Raw genomic sequence first — 14,627 nt, forward strand, 5'->3', positions numbered from 1 at the left:
CCTTCCTCCCCCACATCTTTTGTGCATCTGACTAAAGCACCAAAATACACTTTCACCATAAGTATCAGGATTGCTTTGCTGGCAGCCGAAGTGTCCATTCCAACCCTATTAACTTGATCTAAGATGGTACTTCAAAACAACACACTTTGGAAATGACAGGTAGAATCCAGTATTTTATTTCCCAGGAAGAGAAATTAATCTGAGTCCTGTATACCTAAATTGAGTACAAAGTCTGCTCAAGAGGTTATTCCGATCCTGGATTAGCTTCACTAAGCCCATTTAAGAGCTGACCTGAAATAATAGTTTAACAAAATTGCCTATGGCCAAATCCTGATCCCATTGCTTATAATTATGTGACCTGGGACAGATTATTTAACCTTTCTGTTCCTCAGTTTCCCCACATGTAAAAAGGAGAAAACACCAGGCCTTGCCTCACAGGGCTGATGTAAAGAATAGCTCAGTATGTATCTGTGGGCATACGCACGCGCAGGCACACATGTCTAACAGACTGCCAATATTCAACCACCTCCTTCAAGTCTTCTCAGATGTCGCTTCCTCGGTCAGACCTACCCTAACTAATTGTAAAAGCCTGGATCTCAGGGGCACCTGGGTGGCTCAGTAGGTTGAGCACTGGACTCTTGGTTTTGGCTCAGGTCATGATCTCAGGGTTGTGAGATGCAGCCCCGCCTCGGGCTCTGCACTGGGCTTAGCAGTTTGCTTGGGATTCTCTCTCTCCCTCTCCCTCCGCTCCTCTCTCTCTCAAATAAATAAATAAAATCTTTAAAAGCCTGGATCTCAAAGATATAGTATCATCAAAGTTACACTCTGAAATTCATGACCTGGAAAGAAGTCTGATATTTCTCAGTAAACATTCTTTTTTTTTTTTTCTCAGTAAACATTCTAATAAAATTGAGTTGCAGCATATACACGGAAAATAAAAAGATCACTCAAATATGGTATAAAGTCCCCGTATTTATTATATTCATGTAAACTCTTTAAGATTTGTTTGCAAATATTATTTATTTATTCCTTTACACTCTACACCTGACCTGTTTTCTCTATCCAATATCAAAATACAAGCATACAAAAACCCAAAATTATAATTGTCAGGTCAAATACCGAAAATATAAACCAATTACTAAAGGACAAGCAAGTATGTTATTGTCCCATAAGCATACTGACATGCATTTAAATCAAAACAGACAAGAAATTTTAAGGGTGCCCGAGAGTTATTATGTTTGAATAGAATTGTCTGCTATCCTAATCCTGATGTTCATTTCATGTCATATAAGACCCATATGAACTGAACATACACAGGCGAAAGAACGATTGTCTACATAATTCAGTCCTACCTAGTTCCAGGGTTCAATATCAAATATTCTTTATGTGTATGGTAGTTCTCTTCCCAGTGCCTCTTCCAAACAATGGGCTCAAATCAATACTATTTCAAAAGTAAAGACTCTCTTCTCTATGTTATATGACTGAGATCATTAAAAATGTAAGAAAGCTTTCTTATTTTTCTGGAGATTTATTAAACTCAACATTTCCTATGCAAAACAAATTACGGTCATCCACAAATTGCACTGTTTCTCTTTGCCACAACATATAAAGTGAGCCCAAGTGAGAGATGATGTATATTTTTCTAGAGAAATCATTTTCACCCTCTCAATCACGAGAATGGCAACAAAAACAAAACAACAACAATAACAACAACAAAAAGTCTGTACTGCGGTTGCTAACTTGCACCATGCCAATGAACATCCAAAAGATTAATCAAAGGCTTGACAGTTGCTAACAGTTCAACATGGTTCCCATAATTATCCAATTAAACATATAATGCAAATAGTAGAAGTCTTATGGGTTCCATAGAGCATGAATTATCAGGCCGCTTCAGAAAACTATTAAGTGTAATGTACTCTCTGCTGAGTCAGAAGAAAAGTGAAAGGAGAACCAGTACATTTATAGAGGAAGGCAAGCAGAAGAAAAATCGAGTGGAGAGACACGTAACTCAACCACTCTTTATGTGGTCATATAAACACAACAGACAGTGGTAAAATCCAGAAAACAAAATTAAAGTAACAATTATTGTAAAACCAAAAGAATGCAAAGCAATGACTTTACCCTATAATTCCTACTGGCTGCACCATACCCACGGCATACTTCAACCACACTTGTCTAGCTCACTGCGAAGTTAGAAACATGGATGTAATTATAGTTGTTGGCTTTTGACTCTGTCTATAAACCATGCAGAGATAAACTGCTATTAGTGAACATACCAACTCCATATAATTGTGTTTTGACATTATAGGTAAAAACAGTGAGAAGGGAAACTAACCACAGCAATTATAAACAGCATGCTCAAGGGCACATCAGGTCACTTATGACCTTGACTAAACTGTTGTAATCCCTAAGCTGCGTTTCACACATTCAGATGTACACGCATGCATGCAAACACTCCACACCTGTCTTTTTAGGGAAATGAATGTAATAAACATAAAAAATACCAAGAGACATATTCCTAAATACTCAAGGGGATATAAAATACATACTGTAGGGGTCAGATATCTGTGCTTTAAAAAAAAAAAATCTTCTTATATTTTAAAAAGCCAAACGTAAATTTTAGAAGAAACATTTTGTAGTAAGTGTCCATTCTAAAAATATTCTACTTTGCAGCTGGATCTACTCAGGGGAAAAGAAGAATTGAGGAGATTGGATTCAGTATTAAAACTTCTGCTACTGTACATGTTGGGTTTAGGTTACATTATTTGAGGGTAATTCTTAAATGCTTAAATCATCTACTTACATTGATAACATTTCTGCAATAATTATGCAACTATTTACCTCATTTCACTGGCTGCAGGCAGAACCATTACATCCATTCTTTTTCTTTTTATAATTGTCAGTCTTCTCCTTCCCCACCCAAGTGACTCCAAAGGGCATCAGGAGGCCAATAAATCTTCAACAAATATTATTTAAGTATGCTACTCTGGAATAAAATGCAGTACTGTGTTCAATGACTTCTGTCTAAAGTACAAAATTATTTGTACCATCAGCAACAATATAAATGTGAAAATCACAACAATGTTATACTAGACGTGGTGGCCCACTTTGGAGAGGTCCAACCTATAAGTGATGTGGTTTCTTACGAGATTATTCATAGAAACATGATCTTCAGAACGTGTTCACGCTGTTAAAATAATCTCATTTATTTGCGTATTTCTTAAAAGTGTGCACAGTTTTGTTCCTGTGCTTTTCTTATTTGGTCTTCTTGATAATCTGATCAAGTAGGCAAGAGTATTTGCTCTTTTAATAGATCGGACAACAGGTTCCCGAAGGTGGGCTGACTTGCCCAAAACCACGGGACTAACAGAGCCAGGCAGCCAGGGGAGGTCCTTGTGCAGAGCTCCAGAACCTGAATACTCAGGTTCAATCCACTGCTCCTGCTCTTACCCACTGCTGTGTAAACCCAGGACATGAATGAATCTCTCTCTGCCTGAGAGAGGCATATTTTGATTTCCAGCACGAAGACGACGATGATGAGGATAGCGAAGGCTTCCGAGTCAGGTACTTGTGAGGATTAAATGACGTGCTGTACAAGGCACTTACTGCAGGGCCTGGCATACAGTAAGTGCTTAATAAACGCGAGGAGCTGGCTAAGACAATTCTGACATGGTTAAAAGATTAAGTAAACAACCACATAAATATCAAATCCAGAGATTAAAGTTTGGCACTTGTTCTCAAAGAAACCTAACTGACATAACTAAGCATCACTGTAATTCTTGACTAGGGGGTCTTGGAGAACGAGCCACGATGGCTCTTCTTAAAGATTTTCTAACAAAATGCTCATTAATTTACGTCATCTCACCACTCACTGGGCACAGGTTTAAGGCATTTAGATTAAACTGAGAAAAAAACTCTACAAATTGAAACTGTGGTAAGATGGCAACAGTGCCCTAGTGTCTGTCCCCACTTTATCTTGGGGATCAAAGTCCCCCTGTTTAAACTGCCACATTCCTGCCTGGACAGAATAGTGTCTGTGTAACTAACTGGCAAGTCTAGCATCTTGACTGAAAGTTCACAGTTAAGGGCTTTAACATACTGTCTTTGAGGACAATGAACTCCTCATTCAGGGCAAGAGTGATTCCAATAGTGTTCAGGGCTACACAAACTCAAGTCGATTCAGCCTGGGCCTTCACTGTTCTTTTTATACGGCATCTCTGAAAGGAAACGGAAGGAGTAAGAAGAGAAAAGTATCTCTATTGTTGTTTGGGAGGGCAAATATCTAAAGTCCATATGTTTGATTGTTTTGTGCCAGTACCTAGGAACACCAGAGAAAGTTCTGTCACTGTTACTCACTGAGGGTCAGAAGAGCAGGGCCTATGGAACAAAGCAAAGCACATCCAGGCGGGCAGAAGGAAGAAACACGTACAGTGGACAGAAAAAAAGAAACCATATAGTTATTTCCTCTTTTAGGCAGGACCACGCTGAAATTCGGGGACAGTTCTCTAACTCCGCTTCAGTATACATTTATTATAGAATGCGGCCTATATCCTTTGAAAATAAAGAAAATACCCTTAAAAAAGAAGACATCATCTTACTTGAAGATGACTGAAGAACAAGTTTTAAGTAGAGAGATGGTAGTGAAGTTGGGAATATGAGATGGGAAAGGGGCAGTCATGGGTTCAAACCTTAGCTCTGTCACTTACTAGCCACTGACTGGAGATTTCTCTAACACATTTAACCTCAATTTCTTTACCTATCAAATGTTGATAATAACTCCTACTTCTTTGGGTATCCATAGTGATCACATTAAATAATTCAGGAGGCACACAGGACATTCTCAACATGCTGTAGTTATTTTTATTAGTACGACTATGACTACCAATGATTATTGGCAGAATAATAAAGCCGTAATCATAAGAGGGATCTCTATCTTTCTGAAGAGAAAGGGGAGCCATTGCTGGACCTTTCCATCATATCTTTCTCCCTGATATTTACTGTCTTATCGAAGAAGGAAATCAATCCGCTGAACCAAAAAAGTGAATGAAACGTGACAGGGGTGGAAGGGTACTAGAATGAGCTACAAATCTCAGAACCTCTGATCTAAATTATCCACAAAACAAGTACCCAAAATTCAAATAGAGTCTTGACTCTGAAAAATTCAACAAGGAAATTATCATGGAAATCAAAATACATGTCCTTTGTTCATGTCATCACAGAAAGATCTCAGAGTACATTTACTCAGGTGTAAGCAGATGTCAATAAATCTCAGAAAAATATCCCAACTTTTCTAAAAAATAAGAACAGAAGAAAAATATTCCAGAACTTCTAAGAAAAACCATTAATTTAGCTTGGTATGAGTGGAAAAGGGAAGGTTTTATCACAGATCAATCATAAGGACCATGATGCCTATTCTTAAAGATTTGGATTACTATGTATGGCTCTTGACTTGCTAATCCTCTCTTCAAGACTGTTTTATTTTCCCTATGTATCCTTTGTGATCTACACAATATACACATCCAATTTCAGGGTCTCATACAAAAGCACAATAGAATAGGGGAAACAACAAATGAGAAAGACTGCTTAGTTTTGGAGAAAAGATTAGCTTGGAAATCACTATAACTTTACTTTGTGTATCAGAATTAATAAATCAAATTTTTGAAAGAAACAACTTACAAATCCAAGATAACAAGTGATCATTTCAATCCTTTTAAAATAGGTGAATAAGTTAAAATGAGCTTATCTTTTTAGTATGCAGAGATTATCCCTCACTATACAGTATTTTCTGTTTTTTCTTCTACCCTACTGTGGAGACAGTCACTTCACCAACTAGAAGTAGGGTTAAGAAAGAGCTCCAGAGGCACACTACAAGAGTTCACATTTGGGCTCTGACACCTAACTCACTTGAATGCGGAGTTTTCATTTGTCAAAGGACAGTAAGGTATCTACCTCACATGGTTACTGAGGATTAAACAAGGCACAGAGATAAAACTCTGAAAGCAATGCCCGACACACAGTAAGTGTTCACTGAATGTCAGCTGGATAGCTATATATTAAGAAACACGGTGGAAAATCACCACAGCCTAGAAAATCCTACCCACCTTTACTCAAATTAGGGATTGAGCACCTTACAAGGCATTATCAATTGTCATTGCACAGGCCTTTTCCAAGTCTTTAACTCATGCAGCCCGACAAAAACCTCTTGAGGTTGAGAGTATCTCCATTTTTCAGCAGAAGAAATAGAGCCATGGAGACTAAACACTTGCTGAAAGTCATACAGCTAAAAGTGATCAAAACTGCGTTTCAGACTCAGTACTCCTGATTCCAACTTGATGACACTGTTTTCATGCCTCCTTCCAGCAAGTTCCAACTCCCTGCATTCCTAGTTCACTTCCTCCAGTGATCGTCACCCCTCAGACTGACATGTTAATTGCAAAACCAGCAATGGATCTGCTGACGTCTGAGGAGTTGGAGAAATTATTGGGTGTGTACCCCCCAATGCCACAGAATAGTCTTCTGCTTGTTCCACCCGTTGTAATCAGCATCACAAAGACCAACGTGTACTCATTACTCCTTCAAGCTTCACTAGAGTTCTCTACTTGCTCACTTCTGAGCAGCATGGTGTTAATGCCACTCAGAGCCAGGGCAATGGTTCCAGTTAGGAGCTAGGACAGAGTTCAGAAAGGCGTCCTGACACACTTCCAATTCCCTTCAAGAAAAGCTACACGCCAGATACAAGATGTCACAGAGCATGCTTGGTGTTAACATATGTACCCTACAAAAATGTTTTTTGTCACACAGATGAAAAACATTATATTCGTTCATCAGAATAATCCGTTCTTGTGGTCCCACTATTTCCTTAGAAATTGTCACAAGTTTTCATTAAGTCATTTCCCTCAGATGGTGTTTGTATAGTCACTGCCATTACTCTTTGCACAAAGTAGTTATTGAGCATCTAATGGCAATGCTTTTCAGTGAAGAAAAAAAGAACCATAAACATCAGATACTTCTTAAAATATCTTTCCCTACTGTAAAGTTAGTAAAATGACTGTCTTCTCTATATTGTAATTCCAGTACCTGGCACAGAGTGCCTGATACATTGTAAGTATTCAGTGAATATTTGTCAAATGACTAAGCAACCTATGTGTAGATAGAATGGCTTTGAAATGCCATCATGAAATGGCACACGGAGACAGATTTCTCTTTACATTTCTTTGGTCATAATCTTGCCACATCTGCGCATCAGAATCAACATTCAGCTAAACAATCAACATCGTATATCCCCTTATGCAGAATAAGGAGGAGTATAAAAAAAGAGAAAACCTGGGGAGCCTGGGTGGCTCAGATGGTTAAGCGTCTGCCTTCGGCTCAGGTCGTGATCCCAGGGTCCTGGGATCGAGCCCCACATCCAGTTCCTGGCTCAGCAAGGAGCCTGCTTCTCCCTCTCCCTCTGCCTCTCCCCCTGTTCATGCGCTCTCTCTCTCTGTATCTCTGTGTCTCAAATGAATAAATTAAAAAAAAAAAAATCTAAAAAAAGAGAAAACCTGATCACTGCCCTCTAAGAACTTACATTCACTTTGTATCTGTCTGAGGGTGTAGGGGAAAGAGAGAAACAGAAGCTCACACATTGGATTCAATTCTATCTTTAGGAGTTAAACCTGATAACCTTTAAAGTTTGAAAGCTACTTTAAAAGAGCTAAATATAGCAACAGTCAAAGAATTACCACAGTTTTCCTTGTATATTTTTTCTCTAATTATCTATGAGGAAACACTATACTCTAGAATAGATATCATTTACAGAGAGTAAAATATATTAGGAAAATTCAACATATAAAGCTGGGGGTTACTTTATTGTTGGGTATGTCTGTCACTTTATCAATCCATTGCTTTTAGCAACAAAAGTATAAATTTGCATCAGAACAGATACTTAAGCTCAACAATAAAACACATCTTATCTCACTGAAGCAATTCTTTTTTCTTTCTACTGAGTTGGGGAGCCACACTTGATTTTTAAAATAATAATAATAATAATAGTGATGTAAACTGGAAACAAAATTAAATTCAATGAACTTCAGAATAATTTTTAAATAAAATATTTTTTGCAGAATATTCTGCTTTCTAGATTTTTTTTTACCTGCCCACAGAATTATCTTCTCAATTCTAAAACATCTAAAATGAATCATTAGATATATGTATCAATCCCACATATATTCCCATTTTCCATCCAAGATTATAATTACAAACAATAAAAACATGACAATTAATTTAAAAAGATATTATAGAAAACATTTTTAAACTGTATATAGGATTACATTGAAATCTAGGAGCTAAGCTATACATAAAAATAATTTAAATATTAGGATTCAATTTATTAACCCTGCTAAATAAAAAAAGAGAGATGAACCAATTAAAACCATTTAGTATTGAGTATATCAGCATCTTGGTTAAAGCTATCAGATTTTTCTTTTACTAACAAATTTTTTAAACAAAATGCCAAATCTGTTGCCCCAAAACCCCCAAAATATATCAACCTCAGTACAGCATCTACCATCGCCAAGCAAAATTCAAAGAAGTAGATCCTTGGTTATCTGTTTCATTGTTTTATCTTTGTGATATAACCCCTGAGAAAACCCTGCTGAAGAATCACCTCCTCTCTGTGACCTTTCCTTTACAGTCCCACAGGGTCTCCTCCCAGAGAGCTCAGCAAATCTATCTAAATATAGTAGTTGGTTAGACCATTAGTTAGTTGCATGCTTATTCCAATATCTGGCATTTTTCTTTCTCATAAACACTGCAAGGGACCATTATCCTTTCTTTTCTACTTGTAAATTATTTGGGAGAGGTCATCTCTAGTTGCACTATTTTTTCCTAACTCCTTAAAATATTGAAAGTGCTCAGCACAGAGCTCCTACTCAATAAACACATTTTGCAACCATTTTCCACCTTTTGTTCTACCAGGTGTTTTGTATTTTCTTTGAAAGACAAATTTCAATGAATTCATATATGTCTACTTCCCTGACTGTATGATGTGTGTAGAATCGTAATAATCACACACCAAAATAAAAAGAAATAATACACAATGTATTTGTGTTTATGCACACACACTTCGGAAAAACTTAATAACTGATAAAATGAATAACGACAAGATAAAGATTATTAACCAGTGACTACTGAAGAAAGGTCGCCAGCACCAAAATTCTTCCAGCACTTAAAATATATTGTCAATGAAATGATTTTTTAAATTATGTAACATTTTTAATGAATAAGACAAAACAATCAAAATTATTCTTCAGAGGAAAATCTTACAGAAAATACAGAGACACCACTTCCAAACTTTTTGTGGGACAATAATTCAGTGCTATTGGAGACATAAAGGAGAAAAATTATATATCACCATTCAAGCCCATGAAAAGGTTTGGGATTTTAAAGTGTTGGTTTCCTGCATAAGCACCATTTTGCCTCGAGTGTTCCCTGCTAGGCAGCAGTTATGGGTATGTTCCCTTTTGTTTCCGATTATGTTTATGTCTGGGATTTCCTTACAACCCAAATGAAAGGCCTTATGAGAAATGGGCAGTAGTAAACCATACTGGGTTCTAAGAAGACATTTATACAGGAATCTAGCATGTCTGCCTGCTCTTAGGAGATGCTATTTCCTTAAGTCACCTGCACATACTGAAATGAGCATTATGACCTGGCAGAGTTCTATACCGTTCACTTCTTTTTTTTTTTTTTAAAGATTTTATTTATTTATTTATTTGAGAGAGAGAATGAGATAGAGACAGAGAGAGCATGAGATGGGGGAGCGTCAGAGGGAGAAGCAGACTTCCCGCCGAGCAGGGAGCCCGATGCGGGACTCCATCCCGGGACTCCAGGATCATGACCTGAGCTGAAGGCAGTCGCTTAACCAACTGAGCCACCCAGGCGCCCTATACCGTTCACTTCTTTAGAGGTCAATTTTTTTTTTTTTAAGATTTTATTTATTTATTTGACAGAGAGAGACACAGCGAGAGAGGGAACACAAGCAGGGGGACTGGGAGAGGGAGAAGCAGGCTTCCCGCCAAGCAGGAGCCTGATGAGGGGCTCGATCCCAGGACCCTGGGATCATGACCTGAGCCGAAGGCAGACGCTTAACAACTGAGCCCCCCCAGGCGCCCCTTTAGGGGTCAATTTTGAGACATTACAGAGCAAGTACAATATTTTAATTTTTGCCACATTTTAGTATTTTTTTCTTCCCACTTTTGGCACAGTATTGTCCCTGACTGAATGCTCTGCCCCACAAAAGGGAGACCAAGTCTTCCCGAATCCTCAGCAGAGGTGGTGAGCATTCACTCGCTGAACAAATAAGTACTCAGGATCTACTGTGCGCAGGCCCCATACTGGCTGCAGAGTAAATCACAGCAACTGACTGCAAGCATCTACCACAATATGACAGGCATGGTGCCTAGCACCTCACAAGCACCTTCCCAGAGCACCCTCACAAGTGCCAAGTAAAGAAGGTGCCCCCTCAGGAGCTCAGGAAGCCAAATCTTAGAAAACATAACTAATTTGCCCAGCCCCATAGTGAATAGTAGTAAGACAAACATTTCAACCTGCAACTTGGTTCCAGGACAGGCTCTATTGCTAATAGGGACACTATGCTTCTGTTGTTATTCTACTCATTCTCGACATTTATGTACATATGAGGTGGGGACGACAGTACTTCTACAGTGGCCAATCGCCAGTGGAGATACAAAAGAAAACAAAACGAGTCTCAGTAAAAAGTCGATTTTCCCAGTTTGAGGAACTTCCTTTGAATCACTTCAGTAACACATTATGTTCTGTATTCAATTTAAATAATCTATATTAATTCATTTAATAAATACATATGATCTATTTAATAGTATGCTCCCATAATGTTTCCATTGATTTCGGTGTGATGCTCTTGCACAATACCCATCTTTTATTCATCTATTTTTCCATCTATAACTGTGCCTTTAAAACATGCTTTCAAGCTTTCTCCATAAAATATCAAACTAGAAACTGGTTCCTGAAAGTAGCTGATATTAAACTTTTTCTAATACTGTTAGTGTCTCTGCTTTAATTTACTAATCTCTGCTATCTTCAGGGGTGGCCTGATATACATAAGCACATTACAGGACACTCATAAAACAATTTAATTTAGAGATAAATCTTTTATGTTATAAAAAGAATTCTTACCTTAGCAAAAAGATTCACTGAAAGTTTCCTTTTGAAATTGAATTGCCCTTGTGAATTTAATATGTTTTGGTTTCTAAAAATTAAACCAAGGAAAAATCCTCAGAAACATCTCCTCAGTAAAAGAAGGTACACGGATATTTGAAACTTGAAAAAAAAAGCAATTTTTTCAACTACGATGAGAGACATATACCACACAAAGGAAAATGGAGGTACAGCAATTATCAAGCTAATCTGAAAATTGTAGACATCCAGGAAGCAGAGCTTAAGCCAACTTATTACCAGCTCCCACTTTTTCTTCCAATATCTAACTTCCAAAAACCAGTTTTTCTTACAAGCAATCTCAAACATGACCTACAATATGACTAGAAATCTGGCAATGCATTTTTAACGGATCCTCTGTTTTCCAGCTAGTATCCAATCCTTATTAGTTGGCCATAACCCAAGAAGTATTTTCCATGCACTGAAAAAATGAAAGGCCCGTCATTCTCATGAAGACCATAGCTGCAGAACGACTTCACTAGAATATATCTTATGAAAAGGTATGAGAGAAAAAACTGGACTCTTGAATCAACTGATTTCAATAAGTTACAAAATGATAATATTAAGATTTATAATCATGATTTCCTTCTATGTTCCTTTAAAAAAAAAAAGGCTGCTATGTCCACAAAATAATACTCTATTTATTATTTATGCTTATTTATGTCTTTGTAGCAGTAAAACTGACACAAACCACCGAAGTGGCTTTGGGGCTCTCTTAGACTCAGTACCCACAGCTGGAAAGTGAGAAAGTCTCTAGAGATTCTCGCAGCTCTAAGCTTCTATGAGTTAAAGTCCTCTTTCTTTAAAAAAGCAAGCTTTTTATCTGGATCGAACAAAATGATCTGACTATTGGACTTTGAATTGAGCAACATGAAAGTGTTACCCAACTGGCAAGTTACACAATTTCTACTTCTTTTTAATAAATAAAATGTATTAAAATTCCCAAATTTAACAAGAGTATGCTAAACTTTATTAAATATTGCTTAACATGGAGGGGATAGTCCCTCTTGCCAAGGTAACCAGAAGCCAAATTCCTAAGATGCCCGAGCTAAGAGGGACAGTGGAAGTCCTCTAGCCAATACCTTCCCTTGACAGAGAGAGAAAGAGAGGCCCTGAGAGGCTCAAAGTCTCCAGGGGACTTGCATGCAGTAGGGCTACCATTTGCCTTCTCTTCCTCTTCAGCATGCTGCTTCCATCACTATGTGGCATAGAATGGAACTCTACATCAGTAAACAAAGGAATAGAAGGAAGTAATTCCATACCAGGTCACTAAATAATTTAGAACCTAATTTTTCTTTTCTTTTTTTTTTTTTAATGCAAAGACTTTATGTTCAGAAACTTACAGTTCAAAGTACATTAAGTAAAACCATGTCCTTATTCAGAAATGTCTTCTCCCATATGCATCTTAAGAAAATAGCAAACAACAACAACAAAAAATAACTTATCATCAGCCCCTAGAAAACAAAAACTGAAATTAAAAGAAAGAATGGAGTAAATCTAAATTGTATATTTTCATTCCTTCTAAAAGGATTAAATAACAGAATTCTAAATGGTTTGTTTGTACTTTCCATGCAATATGTAGATTAACCATGAAATTCTGTTTGGGACACTTTGACATCTGTTTTCAGTGCATTACAATGAAATCTGGGGACTTGATACATACATTTGCTGTAATAAAACTGTCACTAATCAGTGTTTTCCAAAATATTGCCCATAACTATTACTATTCAGTAGTCTCATTTGCATGATCTAATATTGTTGCTACATCATGTTTTTCCCTGACAATGTATTAGCTGGTCCCAGGCACATGGTCTAAAATGGCTGCAAACCACTCGATACTCTCAGCACTTCCATACTTCTCTGTGCAGATGCACACAATCTGTCCGAGAAGTGAACTAGCCCTTGATCCTTCCCCAAATATCTCCCCTGGAACCGGAACACCGAAGGCTGACTTCACATCCCAGGTGTGAAAAACTCAACAATAGCCCACACTGCAGAGGGAATTATGCCTCATGGGGCTTCCACAACAGATGTCCACATAACCCTATCTCAGAAGTCCCTTCAGCAAATCTGGAATAATGCTGTGGGAATGCAGAGTCTGCCACTAACTTAAACCATTTCTACAAAACACAGAATAAGACTGGGCCAGACTTTAAAATTGAGTCCACTTCATTTTCTCTGGGATTGATAAATAACCATATCAATGCAGGTAACCAAGAAACACCAGCTCACAAGCTGTTACCCCAGCCTCCTGGATACTGGGATGGAAATGTTCCCATTTCATGCCACGTATATCTGGTGGATCATGTACAAAACTTGGATCTCAGGGGGAAAGTAATTCTGAGAGCCCAAACATCATATTCACCAAAACACAAAAACTTAGCAAAAACAATTTGTCTACCTACGCTGATTGTAAATGAATTCCGTATTTTATCAGTACTTGGAATCATACTCCAATATAATTTCATTTTGTCTTCCCATGAACTCATCTTAAACCCGAAATATGTTTCTCTATACACATGTTTTATATTATAAAATGTTGGATACCAAAAGCAGATTAATTTTAGGCCCTAATGCTATGTTTGTTAGTACTAAGAAGTCATTCCAAATGTTCCAAAAGGGATTAATGTAGTATAACAAGTCTATTTAATTATTGTAAGACCAGTGATCCTCATATTACTATAAGCAGCTTTTCCCTTATTTGGAGACTGTAAATAGAACAGATATTGTTACATGATAACTCTAAGTCTTATCCAAAAATATTAATACTTTACCATCAGGAAATTTCAAGAAATACGTTAGCATCTCCAAGAGGCTATGAAAGGCAACCAGTATTTAAGAACCATGAACCATATATGCATTGCTATTTTAGGTCAATACCAACTTTAAGTCATAAGTGCAAATAAAGCTTTTCCAAGGTATTAGAAAGATAAAATGCCAATCCTTCTGCCATCAACAACAATCCATTTTACATATGTTAAAAAATTTTGAATATAATTTCCTTCATGTACTAAAATACATGCTGTTTTATTTTTGTGTATCCCACGAACAGAAGAGCAACTAAATACAAGGTATGTTCTCAAAAAGAAAACCCATGACACAGATTATTTAAAAGTATGTGCCAGAATCTAAACAAGCTAATCAATGTTCTGATACTGTTTGCTGCCCATCCCAGTTATCCTTTAACTGATGAACAAACAGTGAGACAGCTTTTCCTATTAACTCCTGGCTAGAACCTCCAGGTATTATTATAAAATGCTTCCTGTAAGAATATGATTTTATTTTTTTGTACGACACCAATGTGACATGTAATTTAAGGCACTTCTCTAGTAGAAACCATGGATATGGGTGAATCCATTCACTTTCCAAACCTGCTGTGCAGAGAAAGTGAG

The 14,627-nt window shown here is 37.3% G+C and overlaps 1 protein-coding gene across 7 annotated transcripts in view; it reads right to left on the reverse strand.

Annotated features, from left to right (window-relative positions):
• NFIB (nuclear factor I B) overlaps positions 1–14,627 on the reverse strand; it is a 235,261-nt gene that overhangs the window by 201,894 nt on the left and 18,740 nt on the right. The gene's annotated exons all lie outside the window — the stretch shown is intronic.

The sequence above is a fragment of the Mirounga angustirostris genome, unplaced genomic scaffold (assembly GCF_029215605.1).
Source record: "Mirounga angustirostris isolate CCGP_5_RB_7025 unplaced genomic scaffold, mMirAng1.0.hap1 SCAF_15, whole genome shotgun sequence".
Lineage (NCBI taxonomy): Eukaryota > Metazoa > Chordata > Mammalia > Carnivora > Phocidae > Mirounga > Mirounga angustirostris.